The 15,372-nt window shown below is 37.9% G+C and overlaps 1 pseudogene; it reads right to left on the bottom strand.

The window, feature by feature from the left end:
- Window positions 1-14,963: 14,963 nt before the first annotated feature.
- On the bottom strand, window positions 14,964-15,076 carry LOC124166146 (annotated as a pseudogene).
- Between the last annotated feature and the right edge of the window lie 296 nt (window positions 15,077-15,372).

Genomic DNA, 15,372 nt, shown 5'->3' with positions numbered 1-15,372 from the left:
GGCAAAAATTTGTTTAGTTTTTCTGAGATAATTTGTGTAATTTTTAATCTCCTCTGATTTTCAAGCAAAGGCTGCTTGAATTTAACATGTTGCATTGATTTTGAATTTCGACTGAAAGATGTCACTCTCCTCGAATAAATATATTTTATTTGTGTATAAACCTTGCTACATGTTTCTATGGATTCCGAAGGCTGCTTTGCCATAAATATAAACTCAATGAAATTAAGAAAAATAATAAATGAGAGAAAATTCTGGTAATTTGAAAGTAGTAATTTTGTATGGACCCTGTTTATCTTTTTATGCTGTAAAAAATGTGGAGAAATCTTCGTTATAATTTTGGTACAAAATAGGTTACCTCAGGGCGCTGAGTTGCTCCAATTCTCTCCGAAAGATCTCGAAAGTATGTATACATTAATTTTCCCTATTCATTCATCACACTGGTTTATTATGCGCATTTGAAAGGACAGTGAACTGCGCTATTCATTCTTGCCCTTCATCCCCTGGAAGCTGTAAATATATGCCACCTGTCTATTGTAGGAAAGGAACTCGAAACTCCTGCTGCGCGGTAGAATAGATAGCGGAGACATTCCCACCAAAAAGGAATGTTTGCCATGTGTAGACGAAGGGGTCATTGCCACCTCATTATGCGGAAAATATCATGAACGGGTTATTTTTTTTAGTTGCGATAGGTACGCCATATTATGTGCTAAAAAAATATATCCGGAGCACCTTCGTTATAAATGGATTTTTCCTGTCGACTGCCTTGGTCTCTATTAAAAGGTGAGGCGAAAGAGTTGCGGTGAGGGAAATTGAAGTTAATTAATGAGCGATTAATTCCGTAGCAATGGAAAAATTTCCCACACTAATGAGGGGTTAATGGTGGCAGGAAGAAATTTTACTGTAATTTCAAATTTCAGTCCCCTAGAGAGGAAAATAATATTCATTCCTTCGGTTTTTTTAGGCGAAAAAAATCAGAAAATGTACTTTATAGGAATTGCTACTTGGTTTAGAGCTATTGGGGAATTTATTTTCTCTGGCATACTGCAAAAGGTCTTTAATTACTCCTCAGGCTCAAAGCGATAGCAATAATAGGCTTTCACCTGATGGAGAGGTAAAAAATATTAGCTTTTCATATCTAAGGAATTCTGGGACAAATATTAAAGAAATTAGTGCTCAGAATGAAATTTTAGTAGTTCTGGGTCAGAGAAATTGCTTTCAGCCTAACACAATACACTTCAGAAAATTGTAAGTGCGAGGATAATGTGCAGTTCAGTTTTTCTATTTCTGCTTTACTGGCGAATGAATGGGAATTGCTGTCCGTATTAATGGCCTAAGGGCTGTAAAGTGCATCTATATCTACCACCGAAGTAGAGGCGTCCTTACCTACGTAATAGTGGCACTTATTGTTGATGGAAATAAGTATTTTAAATGGCTCATAATTCATCTGACTCTAGGTAGTCCTTCGTTCTCTATTATTTGATGTGATAGAGTCTTAGCTATTATGAGCTATCCAGATATTTCTATTTGCGTCTTTTATAGCCTGTTAGGGCCTACACTGGAATTAATGATCCTTCACTTTGAGTTTTTTTTCTGTTTGACAAGTATGCTTTATTATATTCAAGTCAGCCCATTGATACTGAACCTTAAAATATCCGAGCCTTGCTAAATTCGAGAGTAGTTCGGTGTTTCTTCAATTAAGTTAGCATGGTAATTATTTTGTGTTTCTATTGTAAGCATTGAAAAACTTTGAGCGAAACCCAAAAGCGAAAAAATCATTCACCTCGACAGGAATAAGAAATAGGATCCCGGTCAAGTGCTTTAGACAGTGAAGCTACCGAGGCGTCATTACCCTCTGTGGAGGGCTGTTCCGATCAAGGCGAATGATTTTTTTCTCTGTGGAATTTTAGCACAACTTCTGCATTGCGGGTGACTACGTAAAGTTACCACCGTGGCTAGACCCGGTAAACTTAAATTGAAATAAAAAAACTTATTGTATTCGTCAATTAAAATGGACACCATATTTTGACTTTGGATTGATTTAATTACGTTATTTGGTATACTAATTTTGAATTTAATTTGCTTCTTATCTTCGAAAATTTTCTTGTGGTGATCGAAATGAGTGTTTGGTGAAGTCAGGGGAAGTTAGGATTTTTTCCTGGGTAAAGTAAGACACGTTGAATGCGGAAAAAGCTGACAACTTTAAAGGATAAACCTTTTGTTTTATGCAAAATTCTTTTTTCACTCATAATTATAAGTTAACAACAACTAGCGGCGAGTTAAATAATTCAGTGAGCCGAAAACATTAAGATGTCCTCGCATTAGTTGCGAACGAATAACAAATTGTTCGACCTTTCCGGCTACACGTGTCCTTTTTCCAAACAATTTGATCGCCCTTCAAAATACTTGTGCGCCGGAATACATCGGGACGGACGAAAAAAAAGAAGCATTGCGGTGTCCGTTACGTCATCGACGTCGTCAATAAAAATTCGGCCGGAAGGGGGATCGACCCGAATCCGCGAAATTAATTCCGAGGTGGCCGATATCCCCCGCCCCCCTCTTTCATCCTTTTTTCATTCGAATTCAAAATCGGAGGCGTGGGTAGTTTCTCACTCAGGGAAAAGGGGAAGATAAAAGTGAAAAAGTACGTAGGCATTGAAAGACTGGTGATCACGTTGACCAGAAGCGGCTTAGACGATGAAAATAACAAGATGTGAGGGCTCAGGGGAGCCCTTCGAGGATACAACCACCGGGGCCAGGAACCAAGTCCGTGACTTATACGCCCGATCAGCAGAGGAGGGGAGAAGAGGAAAGAAAAAGGAAAGAGGCGCCGCCGCGATAGGAGCCCGACGACGCCTCTGGGGTAGGGAAAGGGTTGGAAGGGCGGTGAAAAACACCTTAAAGCTATAGAAGCGAAAAGGGTCCACTAAATAGCGAAACCAGGTAAAGCCATTACTGTGCCATCGATTTTAGAGGATTGTCCTATGAGGAAGAATAATCCATTGATCGAATCGCTAGATCGATGAAAATAGCAGTTTGGGCGTGATCAAAAAATGTTTAAAAAGGACCCAGACCATTGATCTCCAGGATCAAAACTCGAAGTTAAACTTATGTCACGCCGGCCTTGGTGGTGGTGGGGTTTATGAACCTCGCCCGCATGACCGAAGGTTTGGGGTTCGATTCCTATCAGGGTAGGTTGGCCCTATTCAGGGCATGGATGCTTGCGATAAAGTACGTAAGTAAAAAAGGGTCCACGTAGTAAGTAAGTAAAAAAATAAAGTACGTGAGTTAAAAATAACTATCCCACAATTCTCTCTTGACGACGTATTCAGCGTACAAAATTTTAATTCAAAATAGAGGAACGCAAATGAGTTAGCTATTCATTTACACAGAATTCATTCTCCTCTTTCTGTTTCCCAATTGGAGTTCCGAATTTTCCGAATCGGATTTCCGGGCAGGGACAATGGTAAAAAATGATAGAGCTTCAGATGATTCCAGAGGCCTATTTTCCTGTTGGCGGGATCACCTTCAGAAAACAATCGTAATACATAGTACATTATTGAATAACAAAAATATTTTTAAGTGAACATTTGATACATAATAAGTAATATACTGTAATAACACTGTAATGTAAGATAGACGTTTTGCTTGGGAAATACTTATGAAGCATTTGTTCGTAGATAGCATACTCCTCTATGATAGGATGAATGGGGCATATGCAACACTTTTGGGCTAATGTTATGTGAATCTCACAATCAGTTCGGGAATTTTCTTTTTTTTAATTTTTGCTAGCGGTTTTGGTCCTATTACACCTCGCCACAGGTTTATTGAGGCTAAATAGTATAAACACATTTAAGTGATCTTTAACAAACACTTTTTTGTTAATCCTTTTAGTTGAGAATTCAAACTATGAGAAAGCTCCCTACCGAAATTTTGGTCTTTTTTGTGTCACCGTGATTTTTTCGTAGTCGCAACCATGGTGATATTTTTTTCTTAAGCCGATGACGTTTGAGTTGGGTCATTGTTGGTGGTTGTGGGGAGGAGCGGAGCAGAAGTGTTTTTTCGTGGCCACGAGTGGAGGGGAGAATGGAAGGAGATGAAAGACCCAGGCGATGCGTGGGAGGGGGAAAGTGATTTGGGGACGGCCGATTAGAGATGGGAAATTATTGGAAAGGGGATAGCAGGAGGGGGTGGTAGAAGGGTTGGGGGGGGGGGGGGGGGGAGTTTGCGTCAAGGGCGAAAGAATATGAAAGGGAAATGGTTTTTCGGAAGATTAGATCTCGTTGTCGAAAAGTGTCGAACGGGAAAAATGATGGGATTTTATCATTTTTTTTAGCTGTGGAAAGCATAATATGTGCGAATCCGCATTCAGTCATCGTCCGTAATATCGTTTATCTGACGAATTCACGATATTTCAACCGAACAGGATATGAATTCATCTGCGAAAGGCTCTTACCATTGAGTTCTATTACATGCCTCTACATCAACGTCTATGTATTAATAGGAACAAGTTCGAACTTAACTATATAACTACTTTTATCGAGTTATTATCATTTTAGGCAGTGAAATCCATAATATATATCTGCCAATCTATATTCAGTTAACTCCTGTGTTATCGTACATCTGACGTGTTCACGGTGATTCAAGAAACAGGATGTGTATTCATCTGCAGAAGGCTCTTACATATAGAGTGCTATTTCCTGCACGCCCCTCCATGTATTGTATATCTATGTATAAATGGGAACAAATTCAAATGAAATTGAATGACAATTATAAACGCTTTTATATTACTTTTTGTAATTAGAAGGCATGATATTTGGCCATTTGTATTCAGTCATCTCCCTTGATATCATGGGTATGACGGATTCACGGTGATTCAATCATATAGGTTATAGACTCAGCTGGGGAAGACGATTTTTACTTAATTCCATTGTATGCCCTCATCTTCTTCTATATTGTAATATCGTTTGAGATAATTAAAATTGAAATGAATGACTTCTGTCAATGTGATAGTAATTCATGTCCTTGAATACGTTTTATAGACCATATTTAGTTCGGCTTTTGGGGCTTAATAAGGGTATCGGCAACTGTGTTAGATACAATTATAATGTAGCCACTAAACTAAGTTCCAAGGGACTTATTTCTTAATTCGGTAAACAGTGTCTCGCGTTTATATCACCGTCTTCTGTCTGGAACATTTTTATCAAAATCGTCGATGCGCCTTCCACTTTAATTAGGTTAAGGCATTGTATTGAGTAAAAATTTCAGCAAGACTGCATCCCTTTTTATATTGCACGTGAATGTATTAGCCTTACTAATTTTTATTCAGCTCTTTCGGTATATCACTAAACAAAAGACCACAATAATCAAAGGAAGAGAATACCTTGGTGGAGATAAATAAAATAAGAAGTAAGTGCAATGAAGTTTTAATTGATACATACTTTAACTTTTAAGTAATAGTGACTTCATTAAAAAATGTCATGGACTTGTTGGTTCCAATATATATTCTTAATTAGGGTAAATCTGTGCAAATGAGTCGGTTTATGTTTTTTTTTATAATCATCGAATGCCATTGGAGGGATGTAATGTTTATCAATTTTGTTGAGAGTTTCCGGTAATTGCTTTCGTATTAAAACAGTGCGTAGTAAGGAATTGTTTGTCCACTTATTATGTGATTTCCCTGACATGGTAATTCAGTTGACTGATAGTATCTGCTATTTTATCAATTTGGGAACGTGCATCATGTGCTCTAACAAAATAAGGTTAAATTTCAAATCATAATAATTGAAGATTTTTTATTACTTACGTGTTAGAAATTTACATTCGCTTAGCTCTTGGTATACCTCCTCAAAGTTATGTTTCTGTGGGCGAGTAAGTCACTTTGCTTTTCATTCCTGCGGAAGACTGCGATTGAAGAAATGCATGCGATGAATGGAGACTCACACCAAACATCCATTTCATTCCATAGAAATCACCGTCATAATTAGTCAATAATACTTAGATAGAACTGATGCAGCTCTGCATTTGTTTCACCTATCTGATAGCCTTTTCATGGTGTCGTGTTACATCTCTTTCAGCCTTCCGTCAGGCACAATAGATCTGACGGGCACGGCGCGAAGATTTTTTCATTTCTCCGAGCCATTTGACGGCATAGACCCCTGATGCTTTTTGTCGTAGCAGCACCTTTTGCATTTTTACCGACAGATCAACGGCGGATTATTCAGCCTCATTAAACAAAATAATGACACAAAAAAAGCAAAAGAATAGCATTGTTAGATAAATTAGATAGCAAAGTAAAAAAAAACACTGATCTTATGGAATTCGCATGCTAAAATACACTACATATAATAATTCTTAATAGCCTTAAGGGCACGTTCAGTCGCACTTTTCTGGATTGATCCGTGTGACGGCGTATAAAGATGTTCCACTATAAGTTAGATATAGAGAAGTTCCACAGAGTAGACTGATAGAGATGACATATAGAGATGTTCCATTGTAGATGAGTTAGTGTATAAAGATATTCCACTTCCATAATAAGTGGAAAAAAAATTCCTTATTACGCACTGTTTTAATACGAAAGCAATCATAGCAAACTCTCGACAAAATTGATAAAATTTAAGGTTTTCCCGGCTTATAGATTGACGAAAAATTTCTCGGGATTCCCACCGGGTGTGCTATTGGGTTAATTCTCCCTTTTTATGTTTCAATGGCTGAGTCTGCCATCGTCTTCAAGGGTATACTCTTCATGGTACTTTTTACGGTACTTATTTATTCATTTTCTTATTTTTTTATATTTGGGGGAGTTAACCCAATACCACACCCGATGGGAATCCCGAGAAATTTTTCATCCAAATTGATAAACATTTCATCTACCAGTGGTATTCGATGATTATAAAAAAACCTTATTCCACTGTTCCACTTCACTTATAATGGTGATTTAAACTTTCAAGGTGTAACACTGAGCCATGCTAAGGGTTAATAATGTTTTCTCACACCTGTGCCTGTCAGGCACATTGCGCCTGACGAAAGATTAAATCCTCAGTAATTTGTCTTACGTAACTCAATAGGGGCCGTCCCTTGGCCTTCTTTCCTTCCGCATGTCCTTCCACGATTGTTTTCATCAGGCCATTATGTCTCATGGTGTGGCCGATTAAGTTGTCCCGACTTCTTATTATTGCAGGTTTTTAAAAGACTTGTTTTACAAGTTTACTTCCTAGGTCTATCAATTATATTTTCATTATTCTTCGGTTGCACCAACATTTCGAATGTTTTGAATTGCCTGCGCTATTTTTCTGACTATTTCTTTCCTAATCGATCCATCGCTGGTTATTCGGCTTCCTCTTTCACTCATTCCAGGTTTTGTTTTCTGATTTTGATTTATCCTACTATACTCTATTAACGTTAGTATCTCCTCTTTTGCTATTGGAGAAGAAAGTGTATGACTAGAAAGGCCAAATAACAAATTTTTTTATGGAAACTTAGAAATTTTGATCATGAATTTAGTATTTTTAGTTGAAATGGGGTTCCAGTGTTGGAAAGAGGACAAAAATATAAGTAATAGCTCTTGGAGAGAATATTGGCACTAATAGTCATTGCTGTTTCTTGGTAAATGTAACGATGAAGGAGTAGAAATCATGTTTATCAAAATGATAAGTTAACGGTATCCATGGACAACAAAATATTTGCTTGTCGGAAAATTATTTGAAAATCATACTCGATTTATATGGCTGCGAAAAATTCCGCAGTAGTAGTAGGTACAACTTCTCTATTTACGGAGGGGGACCATTCGACGCTGAAGAAGCGAGTTTCATTACTGAGCCAAAAAAAACATTGTAGGATGAGATAAGCTGACGAATAGCCGGCAATATTAGTTTGGAATTCATGAGCCACTTCATTAAAACGCGTTCACGAGAATCCTCATACATACGACCGAGAGGGAATAATGACTGCAGATGACGGAGGAGATTGGAAGCAAGGAAAATGTAGGGTCGTGGAAGAATGATAAAGATCAAAGAGATGGAAAGATCTCCAATGAAATTCCGGAGAGAGGAAAGGCTGCGGGGAGAAGGTGCATGATGAAATTGAAGAGAGATGTTTGAGAGAACTCTCTTGGCCCATGTCGTGAAGAGGCAGAAGTTTGTGAGCAAAGTAATGCAAAGAGGAGGATGGACGAATTGAATCTGTTGAATAATTCGAAGCAAAAGCTAAATGAACAGCAGAATCATGGAAGGCGCGATGACATAATCCACGTTGATGAAAAAATATATTCTAGAAAAAAATTGGGATGAAATATGTTTGAGAATATTGCTGCTGAAAACAAGTCTTTATTTCACAGAACATGACAAGGCAATTTACGTGAAATATTTTCACGATTGCAATGTAATGTTACACGGTTTCGCTCAAAGGCCTCGGAATAATGCGTGATGGATGTGTTATCAACATTTATAATGAGTTACTATGTACATGCATATAGAAAAGGTGCTCCCAGCTAATAAGATGTAAAGTGTTGGATAAGTTTCTATTATGTTGAAAGGATATATTTCGTTCTCTTGAAAAAACATAAATGATGCATAAATTGCATGCATATTATATTATGTAAATTACCTACGGGCACTTAGCAACACTCCATTTTTAATTGGAAATAGATGGGGAAACGTTTGTTCTTTTTCTGCCTCCATTTCATTTTTTTACACAGTAGTTCGTGGCCTTCAATTTCGAACGATGACATCTTCAGTCTGTAGTGTTTTTGTTGTGGCCCCAGGGGTAAATGAATTTTTAAATGGCGATAGGAAGGTGTTAACGGGCCCAAAATACCAGTTTTGAAATATTGAAAATTGTCTATATTGAACTATAAGTTCCAAAACAGTGAAGTATAGAGTATATGTAAAGTATAAGTAAATAGTAAAGTTCCCTGGAGCACAAAAAGAAAATAATTACAATAAAATGAATTAATAAAAATAATTACAGCTACGTAAAAAACCAATAATAGCTGATTAATAGCAGTCAACTATGAGTGGCCAACGTATTAAAAAAACAGCAATTTTACATCGGTAATCAGTCATGATTTCCTGCAGCATAGTAATCCCCAAGAGTTTGTAACATTTACGAGTAAACGATAACATTACTTTTAGTTTGGAATTAGGAAAGAGTGCTCAAATGAGAAAGAAAGGAAATTCGGGACTAATGGTGACTTGGTGACACGAGTGGATGTTTTTCCTGTAGCTAAATCTCTCGTAATTTTCATACATTTGGGTGGGGTTTCGCATTTCAGGACCATAAAGCCTTTTGCTGTTTCCCACATTCAACCAATTTCAGCCATTTTATTAATTCCTATGTAGGTATGACGTGGATATTGACCAAAAAACGCAGAGAGGATTTTTGGAGACGATGCAGCTTAATGTATAGTTTAAGTCAATATTTGAGAAAACGAATGAATTATAGTCAAAGTATGGGAATAACAGAGTTTGAACCAGCTTCTGGCGATGTGAAATTGGAACTAGATTTTTGAAGTGCTTCGATTGGTATATAGTATTATACTCACAGTTATATTTCGCTTTAACGTGCTCCCGATAGCTCAAAGTGTTATTTCATTTAGCACAGAGACTTTTCACTGAAATTAAGCAAACTACAACGACATTCTATTCTCTTTACACTGGAATTATTATGGAGTGAAGCTAGGAAGTAAGGTCTAGAGTGTAAAATTGTTTACTAGAGGTACCATATTGCAGTTGAAATTGTTTTCGTTGAAGTAATGAATGATGAATGAAAGTAATACTGACGAATCAAAAGATGCGAAATCGCTGTATTTTTATGAGATTATCGTGCCTAGATTTGGAATGTCAAAACGCCCATTTCTTACAAGCTTGACAAAATGAATAAGCCCTTAGATCTATAATTTGACCTTACATGTTTTTGAAACCAGAATGTTAACTCTTTCGCTTAATATTTTGTTTTATTTAGTCAGAGAATTTATGATTTTGAGAGAGGTTATTAGACCCTGTACTGCCACCCACAATTTAGATTGTATTTGAATAAATTCAAATTCTACATGCTCGCGAAAATAATTTTTCGTGGGATATTTCAGTTTATTGGATCTTAATTCACTGATCAAAGTATTTATTTCATGGCATTTGTGAAAATTGTAGATAGCCCTCCATATAAAATCAGCAAGTACAAGGCAACGGAATAATGCCCGAGAATCTATTTATTTTTGTATGCTTTGGTCTTCTTCGAGTAGACAGTGATGCAGCTACTTTTAAAGTCTATATTAATAGTGTATAATTGGCGCATGTAGAATCTTGTTATGGAGATTATGAGGAAAGGTCTTCGTTTTACATAACCTTCGCTTCATATTATCCTAGTCTCTGAATCCCTCACTCCCTGAATTTATAGGACGGATGTCTCGCTGGCTTCCTCTCCATCGAATTCAAATACTTACTGGTTGCCGTTGCTTAATACTTGCGTTAGCGTTTTCTAGGTAATGGGATTATAGGAAAACGAAAGTGGATCGAATTTATATCCATGAATATGGATTTTTCTAATGAGGTGTACTCTGTGCTATTCATTGCCATATAATTTTATAATGTTTGATATGGCAACGGTTTTACTTCAGATTTTATTGACTCCACAATGAAGCATATATTACCTTCTGTCAATAGTTGAATGGTACCATTGGTGCATCCGCCGAAATTCCATACATATGGTGAAACTTTATGTTACGTCCTTTCAGTTTCAGTATTTTTATTTATTTTTTCCATTGAAAACTCGTTGTGATTATTTAGAAGAATTGTTAACTTTTTAAGAACAAATGTCATGCTATTTGGTAATGATTACCTAACACATTTTATTGCGCAATATGGCAATCAGCAAGATTCAAAGGAAAATCAACCAAGTCGGCATTCAACTCATGTGGAGGTATGTTATTTTGTGTGTACAATTCATACTTGGCACCATTAACAGTGAAACCTTTGTATTTGGTGATTACCAAACATTTGGTTATCACCAAATATTATTGAAAATTGGTACTTTTCGTAGTTTACATAAGCGCATAAGTGTCAAATCGCATTTTCCTATAGAAACTATTGAATATGGGTTGGTAATAAGGAGAAAATTGAGTAACCTTCTATATTTACCGGTATGTATACTCCACCCTTAAAGTCATGCGGAAATTAAAATTCTCTAATACGCATAAATTTATCCATCTTCGATATGATACACCACCTTGCATTGCTCTCCGTTGCTAGGTAATTACTGCGCATAGTAAGCCAAGTTGAACCAAGATGCATCAAATGAATACCGTAAAGGTCGGGAATTCCGAAGGCTAGAGATAGACTGATGTTTGACGACGAGAAGCAATATATGGACGGTGTTAACGTGGGAAGCAATGTGATGTACCTATGGGCAAGTGATAGACGGGGAGGGAAATTCATTGAAGTGACACTGCCAAGTGGCTGCGGTAATGTAGCCTGCGGTGAGTCGGATGACCTCCGCGGTTCGAACGTCTACCAGACCTACTTCAGGAAGATGTATTAAAGGACGCAGTCGACTTGAAGGGAAAATCTATTGAGACATTATCAGATGGCTCATCTAGGACACGAATGGGATGCCAAAAGATTTCCTCTGTGGATGTAGTGCGTGAATTAATTCGCATCATCATCATCATAATTAGTGATTAGGCCTGAGATTGGTTTGATGCGATTCTCCTCTCAAATCTCCTATCAGCTAATCTTTTCACTCCTGCATAATTCTTTCGCTTTACACCCTCCATCACTTGCTTTGTGCATCTCATCTGTGTCATTCCTACTACGATCTTCATTTCCGCTTGCCCTTCAACGATTATTTTCATCGTAACATTGTGTATAATGATGTGGCCGATTATAATGTCCAATCTTTTACCCAAGGATTTTGAAAAACATCTATCCAACTCTTCTTAGGACTTTCAAATGATTCAAACGATTGATCCATTTGATCTTCTTTATTTTTTTGTAACACCGTATTCCGAAAACTGCCTACCGAAGATAATCTAAGTTAAAATGAAAATTCCATGAAATGAAAATCATTGAAGTTAAAAAGTTCGAATGCTGTAAGTTAAGATGAAATTTAAAATTTTTCTGTTCCAGAAAATTTAATAAAGTAAATGAAATAAGGTATGGTCTCCGATTTCTGCGCTGCTGACATCTTTACTTTACATCATGGCTACCTTTAATCATTCACCCGGGTAACAATGTTAAATTACCGTCTAATAATTATTTATTAATTAATTGTAATAATATACCGCGATGAGATGAAGATACATTTTCTAAAATGGCGAATGTGGCGCAAGTCCATTTTCTGGGAAAATATTTTGATCCATAGTAAAATGTCTTTTGCTCACAAGTTCCATTGTAAACTTGTAAACCTATCTAAACCCAAAATTGTAGCTGAGGATGGTGTGAAAAGCGAAACTGGGTTTATATTTAATATTTTTTGGTCGGAGTTTCCCAAATATTTGCATGTGCATATATGAAGGATATTCATTTTCATAAGTCGTATCGTATTTATTAATATGGCAAAACCCGAAACAATGGTCTAAAACTGAAAACAATCACTACTTTAGGACCTGAGAAAGAACCTGTGAGAGGCGAGTGGCCGGTTTCTGCATAGCCACGAATTCCATCGTGTTTTGAAGGGATATGGCGTTGGGGTACTTACCCGGGGGGGTTTAAACATACGCGCAGACAGTTTAAAAGGGAGAAAGGTGAGGCCACATTTAGAGCGTCAAATGAAGTGAGAAATTGACGAGAAGGGGAAGAGATGGGTAAGTATGAGCGACGTTAAAGTGAAAATAAGGCCTTTCATGGGCGCAAGAAGAAGATTCAGTGGGAAAAGGGTTGTTTAGAATGAGACGGCAGTGTGGAAGGACAGGGAAGGTTGTTAGGACGAAGTTTAATGGGAAGAGGGAGTTGTGCTAGCCAATTTATATCGATCGTAATGGGGCTGAATTAAAAACGCTCAGAAAGAGGAATGACGAATTTTCGGGCATGGTGGGCGAGGCGAGAAAGATTTTAGTTGAGATACGGAAGGGACAGATGGATTAGATTATACGAGTACTGAGACCTCTACAAGTGAAGACCAAGAGTCTTAATTTTCTGAGGCCCCTAAATATGAATAGGAAGGCTCAGTTTTTAAAGTGCTTAATTCCTTTAATAAGCGGCTCGAAATTTTCCTTTAACAATTTTGCTACTTTAGAACATTCAAAAGAAGAAGTATATACTTACTTGAAGTAAACTTGACCAATTCTGTTTTCGATAATAACATTTTCAGCCCTAATATATTATCTAACAGAGGCAGACAGATAAGAAGAGGCAGGGGCGCGACTAGGAATTAAAGCTAGGAGGGTTTTTAAGCGCAACTAATAGTTTGGGGTCTGGGGGTATGGAATACCTGCCAGAGTAAGCAGGAGGTGCGGGGGCCCGTCCCCGGGAAATTTTCTAGATAAATTGTTCAAAATGGTGAGTTTCACGGCTTTCTGAGGGATATTTATTTCATCCTTATACTTTTCTATTATCTTTATACTTTTTTATACTTTATTCCAGTGAAGTAAAATGGATTGAACTTATAATTTCTCTGAGCCCTTTGAGGGAGGAGGGGGTTTATCCCCCCCAAAACCCCTCGCTGCGCCATTAAGAAGAGGGATGACGAAGTTCTAAACGTGGTTTTCGAGGAGAGAAAGACTGTATATTAGATACGGAGGTGACGGAGGGTTGGATGGAGCGAGTGCTGAGCGGTAAGGGGATGTTATGAACCGTGCTAGAGGGAAAAGTGCTTGGTAGGCGACGGAGGGGGAGGTAGAGAATAGGATATAATAGACAGAATGAAGGAAAGACCACCGTCGCGTTTTGAAGACTACTGTCTCAATAGACTTCCCTGAAGACAATGAGCAGGCCTCTCTTGTAAACATTGGCGACGATGGAGTTTTGAACCCATGTGGAAGCCGGAAAAACATTCAAAGCTCGACAATTTTTTACCCTTTTGGGATGAAAATTTGGAGTGATTTTGATGTCTGGAAATATTAGAGTAAATGCAGGAGAAAGAATAGCCGTCCCTCCTGATCCCGTAATTCCGCCCATCATACCCATTACCCATTCCGTCTGAACGGTCCAGTGAGTTGCTCGTCGTCGTCAGATCAGATCCTCCTTCTGTCCCCCGCCCTTCTTCCCGAGTCATGAATTCCCTCCACTGCGGTGTGACGCGTATACAGCTTACGCTCGCTTCTTGTTTACCACCTTTCGCGCGAAAGTGCTATGTGTACGGGAAAATGGATAAACGAGGTCTCACAACCAGAGTTAGTGCGTTGGTGTATCTTACGCTCCCTAAGCCCGTAGTACTACTTCTGCTCGTATCCAATGCGTCCTTTGCGTCGTTTCCTCATTACTGTTTGCGAAGTCACGTCATGCAACTTCTGAGGCTGAACATCTCGCCAGGTAGGCACTCTTCTTGAAGACATAACTCTAAGGATTCTACCTTTAACTATTAATCTTCTCGGTGCAAACTTTTTTGCCGGGGCTAGCGTTCATACAACGTTTTTGGTCTGCAAACTTACGGAAGGTATTCACATCATGATCAATGTTGTGGAGCGGGGTATAAGTTATTCCCGTGCGCGGAATACGGAAATCGTTTTTCCATTGTTTGCTATTACATATATGTACCATCTTCATACCTGCTTTTTTCCTTTGCCTAAAAATCTTACCATGTGATCATGAATTCCAAGGTCCAAGTCTCCCAATTCTCTGGGTGCTAACCTTCTCAAGCAACGCCGGGTGACCTGCTTTATTTTGTGTTAACCTGGGGTACAGATATACACTTAATTTAGAAATAACATGCACCAAAATCACTTTTTACAAATTATATTAAAAATGTCGTAAATAAGACTAATTGGGCCCAATTTACAATCAGATATTATACATATATATTGCGTAATTTCCCTTTGTGTTCCAATGTGCACAATCAAAAATTGTCTTTACATACAACTGAACTCCCGCCACGGAAATCTTTGGTAAAAGGCGAAAGGTTTATACGAACTGACTTGAGTTCTGCCGTATCTCTTCCTCCGCGATCTTTCTCTCTCGTAGGCGCCTCCTTTTTCTTTGCGTCCTTTTCTTCCTTCTGCCGATCTTTTTAGAACACGTCTCTCTTTTAGTTCTCCCAATACACCACTATGTTAGCTTTCTCCCGATCTTTTTAGAACACGTCTATCTTTTAGCTTTCTCAATACACGACTCTGTTAGTTTTTCATTCCACGTCCCTCACTACCATTGTTCCCTCCTCACTACGATTGTTAATTTTAATTCATTTGTTTAAACAAACAACATGGCGGTTTGTTTACAATAGTGAGAC

The sequence above is a fragment of the Ischnura elegans genome, chromosome 9 (genome assembly GCF_921293095.1).
Source record: "Ischnura elegans chromosome 9, ioIscEleg1.1, whole genome shotgun sequence".
NCBI lineage: Eukaryota > Metazoa > Arthropoda > Insecta > Odonata > Coenagrionidae > Ischnura > Ischnura elegans.
The sequence above is the reverse complement of the archived record's forward strand: the minus strand, read 5'-3'. Positions and strand labels throughout refer to the sequence as shown.